The sequence below is a fragment of the Argentina silus genome (genome assembly GCF_951799395.1).
Source record: "Argentina silus genome assembly, chromosome: 5".
Taxonomy (NCBI): domain Eukaryota; kingdom Metazoa; phylum Chordata; class Actinopteri; order Argentiniformes; family Argentinidae; genus Argentina; species Argentina silus.
Window position 1 is genome coordinate 11641181 of NC_139659.1, and position 6918 is coordinate 11648098.

Below are 6918 nucleotides of genomic sequence, written 5' to 3' on the forward strand. Positions count from 1 at the left end.
GTCAGGGAGCTGTGGTACATGTGGGGCCGTATCAGCTGGTTGTGGATGTGTCAAGAAGGACAATGCTACCACCGGCCAGACACAAACTAGCACTGCTCTCTCCATCTTAAAGTGTTGGTTCGGGATTTCTGAACCATTCTGAACCACTTACAGAACCAGCAGCTGCAGAGCGATATATAGTCACTACACTCTCAGGCTTCAACGTATCGCTCCACAGCTGCTGTGCAACAGAAAAAATAAGTTCCATTATCAAGTATTGGATTTTACTGAACGTTAATTTGACTTCAAAGTCGTGGTATTAAAAATCTAATTAGTTTTGACTGCCAACATTCTTTTTTATGAGTTGTAAGTGTCATGTGGAGTTTATTTGGATGCTTTTTGGACAGACTGAACTCGTAAGCCTCATCTACTTGCTGTAGCCTTGTGGCTCATGAGGAAAATGCTATCCGGTGATGGGGCTCCATATGAATGACATCACAGACAGGTTCTAAAACAGAACCCATCGAACAACAGCATTGCTGGTACAGTAATTAGAATACATATCTACAGTATGCTTCAAAAATCCCAAACCAACACTTTGTATTAGCTGATGATAATGATAATGGGTACTGACTTAACAAGTGGCTCTAAACAGCCTCGCTAATGCAAACCTCTTACAGTCAATTAGGATGTTTTTCTTTGCTGTTGAACAATCCGTTTTTTTTTTTTTTTTTTTGGTGGGGTTTGCTGTTGCAATTGTATTCCCATGACAGATTCATCATCATCTTGATATCATTCTCACCAAGGTGGCTTTGAAATATGTGCCCTCTCGTTTGCTGCCAAGGACTGAACTTGTGGATTTATTTTGCTTTTACAGTGCATCTCCGTTCGGTTATTTTTTTGTTTTAAGCTCTCATTCTTCACCGGCTCCCCAGGGAGAACTGAAGACAATAGCTGCGGGCATTTTTGAATGATGTGAACAATTTCTTGTGAGTAACTGATCATCGGCCCCCGCAGAAGAACACATTTATTTTAAGAGACATCTGTAATTACACCAACAAGGCCCATAACCAGGACTGAGGGGAGAGAAGAAACAAACAAAAAAAAGTACAACTTAACATGGCTAACGAAAAAACATCAAAAGTTGTCTCTATGTTGTACACTATAAATACTGTATGTATGATATGTTGCTACCATCTCCAACATAAAATACTGGGCCTTTGGGGATAGGTGGTTTGGGTCTCTCTCTCAGGAGCTCAGGGTGGAATTGTAGCTCTGGTGCTTCTGTCTTCTGTGAGCAGAGGACCAGAGGATTTCAGAGCGGAACCATTTCAAAGAGGAATGGCCTCGGGAGAATTCTCAGTGATATCAGACCGGTTTCATGGGGTTAGACTTGTACAGGGATGGATGTTCTGTATCCACTGAGAGCCCTTTTATGTGTGTGTGGATGTGAGTGTAAAGTAAGTATGTGCGTGTGAATATACAATGGTTCAGGGTCGTTTCACTCTCTGAAGATGGAAGAAGCCTCAACTCTCCTGTACTCTACTACAGTGCTCTCTTGCCAAATCTGCGTGTGTGTGTGTGTGTGTGTGTGTGTGTGTGTGTGTGTGTGTGTGTGTTTCTTTGTCTGTCTGTAGCATATCTTCATGCATTAGTGTGCTTGTACAGTACTGCTTAGAAGTATTTGAGAGAGGTGTATGTGTGTCAGAACCTCTGTTAACTTTTTGTGAGTAGGTTGAAAACATGCTGTATCTATCAAATCTTCTTAAAAAAATTATGTCATGTTCCCTTACAAAGATATGTTGTGTGTGTGCGTGTGCGTGCATGTGTGTGTGCGTGTGTGTGTATGTGTGTGTGTGTGTGTGTGTGTGGGGTGTGCAAGAGGTGGGTGAATCATGTTCATCTCATATAGTACATTCTTTAAACTGTAAGTTATCCGAATGGACTTGAGCTTGGAGGTGTTTGCCTCATCTCAAATCTCTATTATTGGATTTCTACACTAAACAAAAAAGAATAACTATTTTGTACTGTTATATTCTATTTCTGCTTTCCCTCCCCCATAAAGGTATTGACATTTTATAATTAAATGTACCATTTGTTCACTGAAAATGTTCTGTTTTTTTTCTTTCTTTTTTTTTTTTTATGAAAATAATGTCTAAGTCAATGGTGAGCAATATATTGTACATTGATCAAATGGAAATGGTCATTGATCCTCTTTTTCTACCATGCTATGATGGAGACCATATCAATTTGTTATGAAGCTGGTCTCCAGTATATGGATTTTCAGGGTGTACATTAAATAATAAAATCAAAGGAGACATGAGCATGAGCGCACCAATTTGAAAGAGTGTGACCAAGTCATATTGAGTGAGCTTTTTAGGTGTCTGTGTGTTTGTGTACGTGTGCACATACAAAAAGACAAACAAGTTTGCTCAAGCCATAACTTACGAGACAGAGAGAGAGAGAGAGAGAGAGAGAGGCAGAGAGAGAGACCAAGAGCCAAAGGACAGTAGGCTAAGTGTTTATTTGTATACATCTGGTCCATATGTCTGTTTGCATGCAATGATGTAGTCCATCATTCCCCACACATCTTCTGGAATGAGGTTGTCACATCAACATTAGCCTCATTATTTCGGAGAGAGGAGCATTGATCTCTGTTCGACCATGTTGCTCATGGTGACACTCACCGTGGAGTACCGTTCTGCTGCACCATCCCTCTAATTACAGTCTGCTCCCTAAAATTGCCTTGCATTTCTCAAGAGGGGGGCCAAGTTCCCGAATTTGCTTAGTGTTGAAACGTGTCAAGCTGTCAGCTCATAGATCCAGATGGCGAGTCTACTCGGCGTTCCCCATGGCGTTTTTCCCCCCCCTACTTCCCTCCCTCCCCTCCCCTCCCCTCCCCTCCCCTCCCCTCCCCTCCCCTCCCCATCTCTCTCTCTCTCTCTCTCTCTCTCTCTGTCTCTCTCCCCGTCTCCCTGTAGTGATGCAGACACAGACAGAGCGCTGTGTTCCGGCGGACACACAGCATGAATAATTCATGAGCTGTATAGTCCTGTGTTGACCAGAGTCCAGACGTTTGGCAGTCCATAACGTTTCCTCCGGAAGGCCCCAGTGATGATGTTAAACTGTAGGTAAATATACTGGTGTGTGCTTTGTTACTCCCAATCATGACATTGTAAACAACTGAACATAACTGTTAAAGATGCACTCCGCCACATGGGCTTTCAGTAGAGATTACATATAGAGAACAATTATAGAACTATAGAACTAACCCTAACCCTAACCCTAACCCTAACCCACACAGCCCACATCTTTGCATGTGCAAAGACCCCCACGGTACTCAGAAGTAAAGGGGGTGAGGTGGGTGTCGGGGCAACTTGGTCGAAGGACTACATGTTAACAGCATAAACAGTCCTAGCATAAACACAGGTGCTGTCAGGGGACAATTTTCAAGGCCAGATTTGTTAGCGTACATGATGGCACTTGACCTGCTTATTATCATGAACACTCCTCTCTTTACCACTCCTCCACCCACGGGAGCGCAGGCGAGACAGCACTACAACGCACTGGTATTTCACCTGTTACCACCGACACAAATTGCCAATATGCCTGTGTTTGGACTTGCCGTCTGTTTTGCGCCGGCTGAAATTACAGCCCTAAGTGGTAGGTCTTTCACTGTATTTGTAATCACACTAAGTGTATTTTAAATTAAGGCTTTTAGAAATGGTCTTTCACAATCATGGATTTTTTCAAGGTTAGCAGTATTTCTTTTTTAAGAAATGGATGTTAAAAAGTTAGCATAATGAACAGTTAAGATAAATGTATTTATTTTTAATTGCTATTGAACTGCTCTTAAGGACATTGAGGTTAAAAAATGACTACAGAGATCCTGAAAGGCATAAAAGAGGAAATATCAGTATGGCATTTCCCTCTCTCACACGTTCCTCACGTCAGGTTGAAATAACAGGACTATAATTAGTGATGAAGGAATTGCTGCTTACACAGCTACTGGGCATCGAGGTCTTCCACCTCGATACCCATAGCAACCTGCTGAGAAGGGGGGAGGGGAGGGGGGAGTGAGAGAGAGAAAGAGAGAGTAAGGGGGGGGAGGGGAGGGGAGGGGGGTGATGGAGGGAGAGAGCATTGTGAAGTCAGCCATCTCCAGTCATGACACTCCCAAGAGTGACTCCTAGGATGAATTCATGACGATCCCGGCGCAGAGGTCCGTGTAATCTGTTTACCTGGACAGTAATGGCTAAAATTGTGCTCAGCCAGATGAATCTCATCTCTGGCTAGCCATGCATGGGAGGGGGAGGCTAGATCAGCCCCGCTAACTAGCTAGCTCCCTCCCTCCACTCTGACTGCTGGCTGGTGGGGGGACAGTGATGGAGAGGTTGCTCAGTTCCTAGCCTCCTTCCCACCCCACCCCCCTCTTTTCTCCCCCTCCATACCAAGTCCTTTGCATAAGTGAGTGTGTGTCTGTGACAGAGCTCTCACCAAGGCCCTTTCTCAATTGTTAGAAACATGAAACAGCCTTGCAATCCTCTCCTCCGTCCTCTGCCCGCTTACCACTCAAAATGTATTTGGAGAAGAGCTTTCATCCCTTTAGACGGGGCCAATGTCTCCTCGACACACTCAGGCTGAGTGTGGCGACGAATGTATCTCTCTTTGCATTTCCACTGTGTAAAATGGAGAGGCATAACTCAGAATGAAGTTTAATCTCTGGTCAGTGAAGCGTAAAAGTGGGAGACACTTTTAAATCAGTTAAGGTGGCTGAGAGGTGGTTGAACGTGGAAAGTAGTAACAACACATAAAACTCAGCAAGAGGTGCGTATTCACAGCATATTTTCCAGAATGTTCTACATGCCTTTGCACACTTGGCTTTTTGTCTACAACACCTGGAGATCCCCTGATGATGCAGCAGTGAAATTCAGAACCGTATCCATCCAAGCATCCCTGTTCATCACTGACCCAATTTCATCTAGACCATAACAACAATGACCACCCAGACAGTTGTGGTCACACTGCACTAAGCAATGCGTCACATCTCTGTGTGGAAAAGCCTTCAAGGAAGCGTCCATCACTTGGCAGCGATGCCCCCACAGAAGAGGGTCAAAGCGTCGCTTTGCATTCCATGACCACAGAAAAGCAGCTGACAAGGGCGGGCTGCCAATCCCCCCAGATGGCATATACCCACATGCATGCCTTAAGCTGGGGATGACATATATACCGCAAGAAGAAACTGCCGAGCAGCACCCCAAAAATAGCGCATTCATCTCCATCCGCCTCTCCGTGCCTCTCAGTGTGGGTGTGTTGGTATCAGGTGAGGCACAGCATGCAAACACACACGTTTCCCACATGAAATAAATGACAGCTGTAAAATCCCACCCACAAGAGACACATTATTTCTTGGTGAGGCCTCCATCCAAAGTGACCAAAGCAGTGACGGGGTTGTCTCGCCCCCCTGGGGACCCACAAATTGACACATACAAAGAGATGTGTGCTACCGGCCCTGATTTAATCTGGAGCGGTTTAAACGAAACCAGGGAGAACGAGCACTTGATCCACTGCAAGGCAGCGATAACGAAGACAAATAACAAGCCATGGCACCGACAGAGACCGGGTTCTCTGTCCAATGGCCGGTGGGTGTGAGAGATACCCATAGGAGAGAGCTTGGGCTTGACAAAAAGCTTTTCGATCGACTGTGCAATCGAGCGATAGTGATTAAATCACTTTCACTGGGACGTTATCGTGGTATGACTGGCTCATCCATCTCACACACATCCGAGAGTGTGGGGGTGCTTTTGTGTGTCTCTCTCTTTGTGTGTGTGTGTGTGTCTCTTTGTGTGTGTGTCTCTCTTTGTGTGTGTGTGTGTGTGTGTGTGTGTGTGTGTGTGTGTGTGTGTGTGTGTGTGTGTGTTTTTGTGTGCGTCCACACGCGTGGGTGGTTGAATGTGTGTGTTTGAGAGCATGAGCACAGTCAGGCTACACTCCAAAGCTGCGCTAGCAGGTTTAACTGCTCTTGGGTAAAAAAAAAAATGCATATTAATTTTTTTTTCCAAAACCCACTGAAGCCCTGTTCTAAAGAGCAGAGAAGACAATCTCCTGGGAATGCAGAATAAGCTGTGAACTGGGTAAAAAACAGGAATTTTGGATTTCACTCTTTTTGCAAGACTCAGTAGATCTTTTTTCAGCCTCATTGTTAGGTGTTACAGTATGTGACCATGAACATTCTCTGTATGACACACCACGGTGCATTTGCACCAAGCCACCAAGGAGTGGAATGCATGTCAATGTGATTTCACACACCATTCTCACTTATCCTCCCAGGAGTGCCCAGTTCCCCTCTAATAGAATAAGTCGGAGGCTGATAGCTGTATAATTCAATTCATTTGCAAACCTTACAGTTACTGTTGTGAACTAATTCAGTAAATGTTCAATATCAATGTAGGGAATATTCTGTGTTGGGGAAGCTACTCTGAAAATGTATTTAAGTAGATTAAGTAGATTAGATTAAGCTGAACTACACGAAAACGACCCTAGAGAGATACAGTGTATAGTTTGTCAAACTAAAGCTATTGAAACGACTTCTTCCAGCACACGACAGTCAGTTACTGAAAGATGACCAGTCCATGTGAGAGAAAGTGTGTGAAATCACTGGGAGAGAAAAATGGTGAGGTGGAGCAAAGTGGGGAGACCGGAGGCAGTGATGGAAGAAGAAGTAGGGAAATTGAAGTTCAAGGGATGGAATAATAAGTTTAATTACAACGTTGCTTTTGTTTTCTTTCGGAACAATGTAGTAAGTAGTGGCAGTAGGTTACTACACCACTACATGACAAAGTAGGTTACTACACCACTACATGACAAAGTAGGTTACTACACCACTACATGACAAAAAGGTAGTTAACTACAGGAAACACTACTAGGATTTGCATTTAG